Here is a 13,893-nt window from a genome sequence, read left to right as displayed (position 1 = left end):
CTCCCTCCCAGTACGTTGGTACTGTTCCAGCAAACAGAAATCACACGTCCTACCCCTTTCCTCTTTCGGAATGGGGCAATTTTTGTATGAAAAAGTGTTTAGCCGAAATGGTGAAAGAATTTTGAATTCAATTTTTTGAAATGGAGCCGATTTTCATCCGGATTTCTATCCGTTTCCCCCCTAAAATCTACCCTAATTTCCCCTATATAACATCTCTTCCGTTCATTTGTAAAGGGGATTTTTTTTGGGGAGTAGATTTTATTTTATTTTGAGCAAAAAACATACACAGGACATCTTAAGTAAAAAATAGGAAGTTACATACGAAAAACATTTTTAAGAGAAGCAGAGGAAATAACTAAGGACATTCTAAGCTTCATTCTTCTATTTTTGCTTGCCATAAGTCTGATTGAGGGAGATATCCTGTTCGGATTCTTTGACTACTGTTAGCGTTCGAGTTGTCGTGGTGAAGGCGGAAAAGCTCCCCTACTCCTCGTCCCATTTCGCTGCACGGAATAAGGTAGAACCCTCTCATTCGTGATACCTCCCTCGTTTATCTGTATTCCAGTGCAATGCTACTGGCCATTTGTTGTTTGCTATTTACTTGATATTAAGCTCTAGACGATTTGATACATTATGTTCTTCTTTAAACGATTCCGGCATTTTATCTTAAACATTGATTCAAAATTTTCTTTCGCCATTTCGTAGGTGGTGTTTCTCTGTTTTGAATTCATTTCGCTGCTTGCTTTCTCTTTGTTTTGTTTTAATGTATGGATCTATGTTTTCTTGTCTTCCACTGCCTAGATATTAGGTTTCTTCCACTCTGTTGCTATAATGTTATCTCTTTTCTTTTCGAAATAAGGCAGAATCTAAAAAAAATAAATACGAAATAGTTGGTATGGAGGTTGTATTTGGTTTTATTCATGTTTGTTTAGCCTAGTAGTCGGCTAGGCCTTGACTTGTTGGTTTCGTTTTATTCTCTCACCCATGTTTCTCCTTGTTATTTTATAGCTCATTTAATGATCATTGGTAAGTCTTGTTCTCTACTAACTTCGTCTATTTTTGTCATGCTTCCTGTCCATTTGTTCAGAGTATTATTACCCGATTCTTAGAGTATTTTGTGTAGTTCATCACGGTACTCTCTTGACTTGTTTTTGAGTGTTGAAACACAACTGTTCTTACTTCATTCCATTATTTGGATTTTAAAAAAAAAAATGCGAAAGTTCGTCTCTTATTTTGTCTCGCTGTATTAATATTTTCGGGATGATTTGTGTAGGAACAAAGCTGTTAATTTCATTTTTAAGTGTCATATAATCTGATTTTATTTTATTTTATTTATTTTTTAACTTTATTTTATTTTATTTATTTGTTATTATTATTATTATTTCACTATTCTTAAGAATGTTAAATTATAATATGCATCTTCCTTTATTGTTTGGAGTTTACTGTCAGTGAAGAATGAAAAGATGTTTGTGAGCATTCCGTTAATAATGAGCTAAATATTGGTTTATCATGGATTGTTTTCTAGGATTCTAGTGTTTTCTAGGATTTTAATGCTTTCTCGGCTCTCGCTTCATTTTATTTTGAGTTTGGGTAGTATATAAATATTAAAGTATGGTAGTATGTAAATACTAAAATACGGTAATTATAGATTTAAAATATGGTAGTATAAACATTAGGACACGGCAATAGATAGATTTAAAATATAGTAGTATATAAATGTTAAAGTACTGTAGTATATAATTGTTTAGAATATAGTCGTATATAAATATTAAAGTATGGTAGTATATGAATATTAGATTACGGTAGTATATAGATTTTAGAATATGGTAGTATAATAAATTTTAGAATATAGTAGTGTAATAAATATTAGTATATGGTAGTGTAGTAAATATTAGAATATAATAAATTCTCCTATATTATTCATAACTCTTACTTATTGATTCTCATTTTCGTGTTTGCATGTGAAATTTGTCCGAGTCCTCACGGACTCTATCCTCGCATTTTCCTTTGGGCCACGGAGGCCCATATCCCCTCTTATCCGAGTCAGCTAGATATCAAAATCGACGAACAGGTCTCAAAATTGAAAGAAAAGCGGAGCAAATCGGGAGTTGAAAAAGATCGGGCCAAAGCCTACCTTTATTTATTCGGAATTGTATTTTGTTATTATTGGGCCTAAGCCCTCGCCATTTTACTTACTATTACTTGTTAGTTCTTAGGACAGGTGAAAATTGGGCCAAAGGCCCAAAACGAAAATGGGCCCAGGTACTGGCCCAGGCGGACAGATCCAGACTCGGGCCCAAACTTCCTTTCCTTATCTATTCAATTGCTATTATATGTTTTATTTGCTAAATTAATCTTAAGATTCTAAAAATTCAACTCCCTAAAGATAACCATTTTGAATTAACTATTTAAAATTAAGCAAACATTTTTCTACTAGACTTTTTCAAGAAAATTTGCAAAATATTGTACTTAAATAATATTTTTAATATCCACTTTCTCCTTTAAGATCTTTGTAAGTATTAAAACTGTTTACCTCTTAATTAATTTAAGTATGCATGCCTTAAGTTAAAATTATTTAGCCAAATAAATTAGTTGTCGGATAACCGCATTAGCGGATATTCTAGGTGCTTTAAAAACCTTCCTAGAATATTAATAGGAACCTCGAACCCCCTTAATAGTTTTCAATAGATTTACTGTTTTAGTCTTTTGAAAATAATAGTTTTCTTGATTTTTCTTTAAAAATTAAGTGGCGACTCTTAAACCAGTCAAAATATATTTTCCTAATAAAACAACGAGCCGTAGATGGAACTCGTAGGATGAATTCAGAGATTTGATTTAGGAACTCAGGTCTACAGAAGGTTTGAAGGGTATTAGTTGGTTCTACGGGTCGTAGAAAGGTTCTCATTGAAAGGTTTTGAACTTGGTAAAATTTTGGACTTGAACTTGTGTTCTATGGATGGGGTCTACGGACCGTAAGAATTTAGATGGACCGTAGAAAGGTCCTGTGGAAATTAAGGTGATTTTTGGTTTCTGAAGTTGATTCTACGGTTGATCAATATAGGCCATAGAAATTTCTATGAATCGTAGGTCCAACTTGTGGGGTTGTTCAACAGTTATTTTTTAAAGGTATTTGGATCGTTTCCTATGCATTTAATGTCTATACTATATCGTTTTGACCCTAATTTTAAATCCTATAACTACCTGATAAGTGTTAACGCTCCTAAATGTTTTGATGATCTCCTCACAAGTGCAGGGACCTGGTCCTCTGCAGAGTATGCTCGTCCAGTGTCAATATGTTGTATAGTTATAAAAGTTGTCGCATCAGGAAGTTGGTGGGGTTGCAGAGTACTCCACCAATCAGAAGCGATGAGGGTGTTTGTACATTGGATAATAATTCTTCTTGTCCAATATATTCAACTTACAAACAACAAAAACATCATTCATTCAAAGAGAGACATTTCAAGCTTCAAAAACAGCAAGGACCTGATAGAGTGCTTCATTTGCTTCTTGTACCGGCTGTTACTTTGTTTGCTTGTAATCGTGCTTATATTGTAGGATTCGTTTCACTCATGAGAGAAACGTTTCAATCTTGTGTGAATCATTGTAAGAACTAGGTTAAGGGTAACTTAGTTTCTTACTCTAAAGTCTATATTAATCGGTTAGGATTAGTATAGTGGGCAGTGTTGTATCTGATCTGGCTCAGCTAAGTGATATGAGGTATTGCTTAGTGTGGAGATTAGCAGGCTAGTCTCATTTTGTAAACTGACTTTTACTTTTGCTTGGAGAAGATTAGTGGAAGCAGTTGAAAAGTCCTGTTGAGAACATGTTGTGGTTTTACTCCCTTGAGCAAGGAGGTTTCCACGTAAAGTTGATTGTCAATCTTTACTTTCAATATTTGTTCTTTACTGTTTATTACTGTAACTGTGTTGAGGACCTGGTCTCATCTACATAGGTGGACGCATACATTCCAACACTACCCTTCTTCTCCTAAGATTAACCTAACTCTCTCATTCTCTCAAAACCCCAAATCTCATCCATATTCTTTTTCCCCAATTCTCTCTCAAGTTCAAGAAGAAAGCTAAAGTTTCAAGCTTCAAGTCTCCCTTTTCTCCATTGCTTTTGGGCTTTGTTTATTAAGGTATGTAGGGTTTCATCAATAGGTTCCATTCGCCCATTAAGCCTTAAATATTTCTCAATTCTCCAAGTTCAATTTGATCAGGGTTTTATTCAATTCTCCATGGGTTCGAATTATGTTGATTCAATTATTTGAATTTGATCTTATTATGATTGTTTTAACTCAATTACATGTGTTTCAAGTGATTTCCCATGAACTCATGCATTATCCATAATTTTGTTTATTAATTTATGAAGAAAACTTTGAACTTATGTATAATGATTTATGAAAAGATGTTTTATGATCTCAGCTGCTTTAAGATAAGAATCAATGAAATTGTGAAAGGATTTTCTCACATTTTAAGGGATCATGATTGATGAAAGGTTTTCTCACACATGCATAATTCATGATTTAAGGAGCTACTCTATGATGTTTTAATCTTGGATAATTTAACTTAATTGTGTTTTTTCATGTATAATGATATGTTTATGAATATGACTATTCTGTTAGGATTTCACTTAGCACCGAGAGGATATTGAGATGAGGGCTCTCTCGTTAGTAGAGGTCAGGTCTCTAGTAGCAATCTCCTTGTCCCTAATTATGTATCCAATAGGTTTTGTCTTAGAAAGACAAAGCTAGTGGATCCATCTAAGCTAGAAGTTTAAGGTCCTTACCTTGGTAAGTAGGAGATCTCTTTTTAGTGTAGGATCAAGACACCAGATTCCACATTATAGCTCACGTGGTCTATGTCACTTAATGGTAAATATCCCACAAAAATGAACTAAGTTACTTTCAAAGTTTATGAAGCTTTCAATATGATTTTAAAATGCATTGACCATATTCATGATTTATGATTCTTCTTTAAAGATTTACTACGTTTTAGCATGGTCATGCACACCATGTTATCCTTTATGTCCTCTTATGATCATGTTCTATGTTTTTATGCATATCATTCATACTTAGTACATTCTATATACTAATGCATACTTGTGCCTACATTGTCTAATAATGTAGGGTCAGACGCTTCTCCTCCTCCCGCTCGTGAATCTTGGTGAGTCTTTATGTTTCGAGGATAATGTCACCTTTAATATATCTTTTCTTATGTATTTAGTTTTCGGATTTTGTACATGGTGTACAGGTTACTTCTCAACCACTCTTGATGTATTAGGTTGACTTGTCAAAACTATGATTAGATTTCCACTTTTATGTCAAACTCTTTTATTGATATGAGATTTTCTACTTTTATCTATTATATTGCGTTGTATGTATGTCAAGTGGCTTGTGTAGGGCCTCTCGTGGTCTTATATGTCTTATGGTGTCTAGGATGTACTTTGGATCGTGACAATGAATCAAAGAAACCCGAGGTAAGTTTCTTTGATATAAAGAAAAAAATTCATACCTGCTCTAAAAATAAATTAGAGTCCTTATACGCCATACTCATTATGCAAGCCACTCAGTGGTCTCTGAAAAGAACCAACCCATGAACGATTATACTTCCTTGAGAACTGATTATCAAAAAACTAAGCACAAAAACAACCTTTTTGAGAAAACTTGTGAAAATCCTGAAGAAAAGAACAAAAAACTTAACAGTGTTTTCAAAGGGAAAAGTGAAATCGTCACTTTTCAACTATCCTTAGAAAATGATGTTGAGAATTTGACAACGAAACTTTCAACAACTACCAAAAGAAATAAAGTTTTGCAGGAAACCTTAAAAAAGCCAGACTTGATTTGAAAAGACACATTAAGTGGACTAAAGTCTTCCCAAATGCTTCACCAAATTCAATAAAATCAATCTAAAAATAGATTTGGTGTGAGTTTGGAAAAGAAGAAAACTATTAAAAATGAAAATTACACAACTGAAGTATTGTGCATTCATTGTGGTAAAACAGGACATACTAGAAATCAGTATTACTTTCAAGCCAAATCAATTTTGAAAAATGAAACAAAGGCAAATATTAAAGGGCAGAAGTTTGTTTTGGAACTAGGTTTACTATAATGACCCGTTAGGCCATTTTCATAACTAGTCATCTCTCTTTCATCAAAGACCCTTTTCGTAAATTTTAAATGAGCATTTTCAATTACTTTTAACTATGATTATTTAATTAGCGAATAAATTTTAAATATTTAATTTTAGTAAGTGGTTAATGGGTCAAGTCCATAATTTTGTTTAATACTCTATGTCACTTGGCTCATGCATAGGGAATAAGTTATAGTTAATATGTTATTATATTTCTGGGCATAATTTCCCTTTCAAAACAAAGAGGAAAACATAAATAAATTACCAAATGTATTCGGCGACAACAAGAACGCAAGACCGAATTGCATCTGGTAAATCCTAATTGCGTATAGTATCTATGTTGTGAATATGGATAGAGACCATATTACTATTATTAGATGTTTGGTATGGAACGACTTATTAAATTGAAGGGCTAGTATGATTCCTGTTAAAGGTTATATACAAGGATTAGTAGTAATTGGTGTGCCATTGGATAAGGATGATAAATAGTGAATTAGGGAGTTAATGGCGATCAATGATTGGGATATTAGATTAGAGTAAAGTTGCAAATAGGTTAGGCGTCAATTTGTGTTTGTAGTTACTGATTTCACGAGTTAGTGGGTCAATTTCTTTTAAATTTATTTGATTATCACATTGTGATTCAAGTTTTGATATATTGGTATATGTAATTAAATATTAGGTGTATCATATTATATGAATACTGTTAGATTTACGATATTTAGAGAAATTAAAAATTAACTCTAAGCTTGAAATCTAGAAAATATGATTTGACCTATTGGTTGGCATCAACATTTAGGAACTCGATTATAGATTTGGGTGAGTTTATGGGCTAAGGCTAAACATATTGTATTATGTGTGTAGTGAGTTTTAAAATCTCGTTATGATTATTTATTTGAATAGAATGCATTGATTTGGAAGCCGAAGAAAGGGGAAGATTCAAGTCCCGGAGTGATCGTTCGATTATTTGAGGCAAGTGGATTTCTCGACCCTTGTTAAGTGTATAAAATCGTGTATTTCCTTGTGGTATGTGTTGGAGAGTAATGAGACTTGTTGATGGGTTGACTTGTTTATATTGAATGATCCTAATGAGGAAAAAGGGTAATAAAAAACAACTTGATCATATATTGTGTTGAGAATGATTGTAAAAATTTATTGTTTCATTGTTGATGTTGTATCACGATTGTGTTGTTGTAAATCGTGCATTGATAGAAATGGTCATATCCTCACTAATTATGTGAGCATGTCATTTGCATTGGTTTTGAGACATGATTGTGGTAAATATTATGTTAATTAAGGAAGAATAAGGCATTAAAGAGGATGTACCATTTCAAGTGATGTATCGCGCATCACGACATATATTATGGTTCAAGGGACGTGGCATACGCCATGATAGATTCTATTATCGAGGGTTGTGTCACATGTCGTGACAGATGTATGAACATATATGTCCCCATGGATACCAGACTGAGAGACTACAAATGTGTATCAGTATGTCTTACTTGCATCACCATACTTAGCATTGTATTTAATTGCAATGCATATCTTTATCATTTGTGAACTTGTGAGTGCCTTTCTGTGGAACTTGTGGTGGATGAACTTGATCTCGTCTGTTGTTGGTCTATAATTGTTGGAGTGTTGTTATTGAGCTATGTGCTATGTAAATTGTGAACTACTAGGTTCGTCTAGTTTTATGCAGGTTGTAGTTGTGGAGGTTCGGTTGGAGTGATAGGAGTACCCGTATTCTATATTACTTAACTTTGTGTTTAGGAGTTTACTTTCTAAGTACCGTATTATTTGGTACTCACCCCTTGCTTCTACACTTGTGTAGGTTACTAGTTCGAATCCGTGTGATTACTCTCTCTTTTCTTCTACGTCTGAGGATAAGTGTTGAGATTTGTGAGGTAGTTGTTTATCAACTCAGTAGACCCTCTTTGTCCTTATTTATGATCTTGTTCTATTGAAGAAACAGTGCCATTTGAGACTTGTCTTTTTCTTTCGAATCAATTATAATACTTTATAGGCTTGTACACGTGAAGACCAGGTTTAGGGGTTTTATTTGTTTTGATTTTGATTTCCACATTATTAGATGATGTTAGTCTCTTTTTGTTATTTTACTTCTGCATTAGTCATATAAGTTGGGTTTTAGGCTGACTTGTCTCAGTAGGATAAGACGAGTGCCATCATAACCATTTTTAAATCGTGATAAATGGTATCATAGCCTCGAGTTCATAGGTCTCATGTGTGTATAAGATAAGTCTAGTAGAGTCTCTAAGATCGGCCGGAGACGTCTGTTGCTTATCTTTGAGAGGCTACGGTGACTCTTTGGAAAAAAAATCACTTTTTGAATTTCTATTGTACTTTCTTGGTTCGATGTGATTCTGATCTCTTCATTTCATTGTCTCTCACTTATAGTGATGGCTCGTATGTTGTTCTTCTTGTGAGCAGTTGGTGTGTTGTGTATGACTTAGATGTTAGATTTGATACTAAGGTGGAAGTGATAGACTTATAGAAAGGATGTGTGATCAAATTTGGAATGTTCAGCGATTCAAAAAGGTTGAGTAAGGTTGGTTACCCAGCAGCGGGAACAATACTTGTATGGTATAGGTGATATCCGAATTGGTTCGACAATTGGAAGTGGAATAATGGAAGGGACAACTAGATAATGAACACTGTTACTTTGAAAACTACAGTTAGTAAAGTGTCATAACATGTATAGGTTGCTTAGCGAATGATAAGGATGATGTTATGCCAATTGAGGTCAGAATCTCTACTACAATTTTATAGATTGAGTGTATATCAATGAGAGTCATGAAACGACTACTACAATGGTATCAATGTTTATTTGGTTAGAGTTATGGAGTATGTTACTTCTGCTATCGACCTGACCTACGAAAGAATGCATATCGCTTAGGCTAGAGACATAACAGATTTGGTTTTTTTTTTTGTAGTTATTCAACGGGTAGAAATGTGTGGGCTATTTGGGTACGAACTTCTCGGTAGGTATGATGCATGTGTTCTAGTGGTGGATCTCACAGACTTTCATGGTGTGGTACTAGTGGTACATGGAAACAGATACGTCGACTGTCAAGCGCGCTTACTAACTACTTAAAGAGTTATCAATTGTATCACATGCTCGTATAATGAGATTCGATATTGCATTCATATTTGAGTAACCAACTAGTTTATTACTATGGATGCATGAGTTAAACATTGTTTATAAGGAAGATTTTAGTGGTGGATCTTTGGTACGGTATTAATGTGTTTAGGTTGTGAAGTGCCTAGAGAATTCTCAATGTGAACCAGTGATTTCATCGTAAGCTTCGAAATGGCAAGCTTATGGGTGAAGAAAGTCCCATTGAGTATACTTGTGTGAAGGAAATTCAGGATTTTAGTAAGAAAGTGCATATAAAATAGGGTTAGTCGTTCGAAATTAGGTGGTGTAACTAGTTTAAGGTGTCATGTTGATGATAATGTTGGCATTAAGTGATGGCAATGGCTACTGAGAATAATGATAGTAAGAGTTCGTGATGGATTATGACAAGGATGCAACCATATGATTATATTTTTTATTAAATGAATTTGATATGGTAATAACAACTTGGAGGTATCTAAAGTTATGGTTTACTACTATTGTGTGAGTAGCGTAGTTGTATGGAAAGTTGTAGGATGTGGTGAGACACCACTCGAATAGAATTGAAATATCTAGAGTCATAAATAGAAAGAATTAGTGGGATGTAATTTAGCCTTCGAAAGGAGGTGAGGACAATGATATTTACTCTGATTGCAAGGGCTAAAGATGTTTCAGAGAGAGTGAAGAATTGGGTTCAGAGACATATGGTTACATCTATTTTGCTCTGGTTATGGTGATAGTTTTAAGTGTCATTCATATGGGTTTAAAATTGTTGGATAAGATTTGAGAAAGAAGTCTACAGATGCTCGGCTCTAATGTGGTAATAAGTTCTTTTGCGATTTCGAGTTTGATAACTGGTACGGTTGGAATCCGAGTTCAAGTCTTTCATTATAAGTCTACGTTAGTGGTAGTATGCTTTGTCAAGGTATGGATTGGTAAGGTAAGAAATGATCGATCATATCGGTTATTGAGCATTTCGAAGGACTTGTGCATGGTTTGGGTCGTAAAATTTGTTACTTTAGATTGTTAAAGGACCTAAGGAAGGGTTTCACTTGAAAGTGTTGGTTTAGAGTATAAGGTGAAATGTCATAGGTTGTGGTCAAATGATAAGATTGGTAAGCTAGTTAGCGAAAGGAACAAGAGTTTGATGTATTAAAAAGTTCAAGGTATTTGGAATTCGCGTCATGGAAAGAATTTTAGAAAGGTAAAGGAATAAGACCTCTCGTTTAGACCCTTTGTCCGGAGTTGAAGGTTGTGTGAATTTTTGCCTTTAAGTTCAAATATGACTATGAGATGTGAACTTATTCAGACAGACTTAATCGAGATTTATCAATGATTTTTATGAAGATTGAGTTTAGGTTTGGGTAACAAATAGTGATGTGTAGGAGATTATACGTTGTTGTGTGTGGCTAGATTGTTCAAATTATGATAGGTGACTTATGAATGCGCAATGGTATGGACCTACTGTTCTACATAGTTATTGAGGATTTTGAGGGGATTGAAACTACTGTATTAAATAGGAATACACATCATATTGTTGTGATGCGTACATAGACACTTGATGGTAAATAGAGATTATGTGCTCATAGTATACATAATTATTGAGTTGGCCAAGAATTTCTCTAAGTTTTGTCATGAGGTATATGATAGTGTGAATGGTAGTTGAAACTTGGTATGTGAAAGATTGCGTGGAATTGACTCTGGCTAATTCAATAACTTTATATCGACAGAAAGGTACTATCAGATTTGGAATTTGTGCTATCAGCCTTGGGTGAGACTTGTATCTGTCATGGAATACTTGCATGGAAAGAGAGGGAGCCACAATTAGGAATTTTTGAAGACAAAAATGTGTTTACTAAGAAGGCTTTGATACTAGTGACAGTTTGAGAGAAAGGTACATGGCCAGTGTGGTTATGATGTTCTGTTAGTAGTAAGAATATTGGCTTCAGTGGAACACTGTGAAGAGTATGTGCGGTTTGATAAATCAAGTATGTGTATGATTATAAGGGGGATCAAACTGGTTGATTGTGGGTACCTAAAAATCAAATAGATGCATTAAGATGAACATAAATGTTTGATATGGGCACTATGGAAGGAATATCTTGTGTTATTTGACCTCTAGTCTGTACATTCTTATGTGACCACCTACTTCGTTTTGGACATGGTTTAGAGTATATATGTTTCATTACTTATGCTCGTGCATGTTTCCATTTCTGTGGGTGGATCCTTAGTGGTGTATTGAGTGTACCGATCCTGCAATGTCCTCTTGGTAGGGTAGGATGCTTGTGCGGACTTGGTCATTTTAGATATGGCAGAATTGGCGTTGCCTTAGAATAGTCAAAGTTTTCTAGTAGTTCTAAACGTGACACCTTGCTTATGAAAATTTATAGAAGAGCTACCATGAATATTTTCAATTGTCCGATAATCTTAATATTCATCTCATCATTGGGATCACGTTCCGGTTATGGGTGGTTGAATGTGGAGATCATTTGATCTAGTTATGTCGTTCTTAAGGGTTGTCTACAATCACAGATACTTATCTAGCATTTCTATAGTGTTTTTAGAGGTTTTGTATGCTTGAGTGTATCACTCTCTGGGTTGTTACTCGATCATTTCCTTATTTGAGTTAGATAAATTTGATTCTCCCATGATGAGTACCCGATGTCTAAAGATCATAATTTTATAGCTTAACCTGGTGGGAATATTTGGTTGTAAGAATGGAATCTTGACAAGATCTGTGATGGTTTGAGCATTATGAGTGTGGGGTGGTTGGTTCAAGTTCACTTTTGGTTGTAGCCGGTATCGAACCAGAATGATGCCGTGGTTATATGATAAAAAAATTTGGCCTAATGGTTGTGTTTTGGTATGGGGGTTTCGGTTCAGATTGGGTTCATGGTTTAGTCTGTGGCTTGGTAATCACTCTTGATTTGTAGATCCGCTAAAGTTTGATTCGGAAATTTAATATTTAGTAGTTGATCTTGATGGAATAGTCTTGAGGAGGATCTCACTTGGAGAGCTGAAAACTGACTCTGGAAGATTATAAATCAGGCTTTTGGAAACGTCAGTTATTCTTCCTTCTCCTTCTTTATGTTTGAGGACGAACATGATTTTTAGTAGTGGACATTGTAATGACCCGTTTGGCCATTTTAAGAACTAGTTCTCTCTTTTTCATAAAAAACTCTTCCTGTAAATTTTAAATGAGAATTTTCAATTACTCGTTTAAATATGATTATGTAATTAAGAGTTTATTTTAAATATTTAATTTTAGTAAGTGGTCAATGGGCCTAGTCCATGATTTTTTATGAGCAAATTTTAGGAATAACAAACATAAAAATTATATTAGCGTTGTATAGCTACAATTTTGCTATTTGGAGTATCTAATTTGTATAAATTGCATGCAGGCATCTTGTTTGTATAAAAACGCAGCGATTGTATATGTATATCGGTTAGATAATTGTATATATGTAACTACTATGTATACGTACAATGATTGTGTTTGTATATCTGCATAAAATTTGAATTTGTAAACAATTGAATTGAATTAAAACATTTGTATATCAAATCTCTCTCGCTTTATACAACACAAGTTATACATTGTAATTTGTATAATTAAGAGAGAAAGGCAAACGAGAACTGTGCAGGGGAAGATCTTTATTTGTATAATTATAAGTATATAGGACGAAAATATATGTATTTGTATTTGTATATACAGTTCTCTCTCGTTTTATACAAACACAAATACAATTTATATATTTGTGTTTATATAAAGTTAGAGAGGCGAGCGAGATTCCAGAATGGCGAGCGAGATTCTCTGAATGGCAAAGTGTTTGCTACGAAATAGAATTAAATGAAACTGTAGCTATAACATTTATTTTGTATTAATACTTTGCTATAATGTACAATTTTTTCATTTTTTAATACTCTATGTCACTTGGCTCATGTGTAGGAATAAATATGGTTAGTAGGTTATTATATTTCTGGGACATAACTTTCATTTCAAAACAAAGATGAAAACACAAATAAATTACCAAATGTATTCGGCGACAACAAGAACGCAAGACCAAATTACATCAGGTAAATCCTAATCATGTCTAATATCTCTGTTGTGAATATGGATAGAGGTCATATTACTATTGTTATATGTTCGATGTGGAACGACTTATTAAATTGAGGGACAAATAGGTTTCTGTTGAGGGTTATATACAAGGATTAGCAGTAATTGATGTACCATTGGATAAGGAAGATAAATAGTGAATTAGGGAGTTAAGGGTGGTCAATGATTAGTTAATGATTGGGATAGTAGATTAGAGTAAAGTTGCAAATAGGTTAGGTGTCAATTTGTATTTGCAGTCACTAATTTCACGAATTAGTGGGTTAATTTCTTTTAAATTTATTTGATTATCACATTATGATTCAAGTTTTGATATATTGGTATATGTAATTAATATTAGGTGTATCATATTATATTAATATCGTTAGATTAATGATACTTCGAGAAATTAAGACTTAACCCTAGGCTTCAAATTTAGAAAATATGATTTGACCTATTGGTTGGCATCACCATTTAGGATCTCAATTATAGATTTGGGTGTGTTCTTGGGTCAAGTATAACATATTGTAGTATGGGTGTAC

This window comes from Solanum verrucosum, unplaced genomic scaffold, assembly GCF_900185275.1.
Source record: "Solanum verrucosum unplaced genomic scaffold, falcon-dt-bn FXZP01000038.1, whole genome shotgun sequence".
NCBI classification, from domain to species: Eukaryota; Viridiplantae; Streptophyta; class Magnoliopsida; order Solanales; family Solanaceae; genus Solanum; species Solanum verrucosum.
This window is presented reverse-complemented; position numbering follows the sequence as displayed.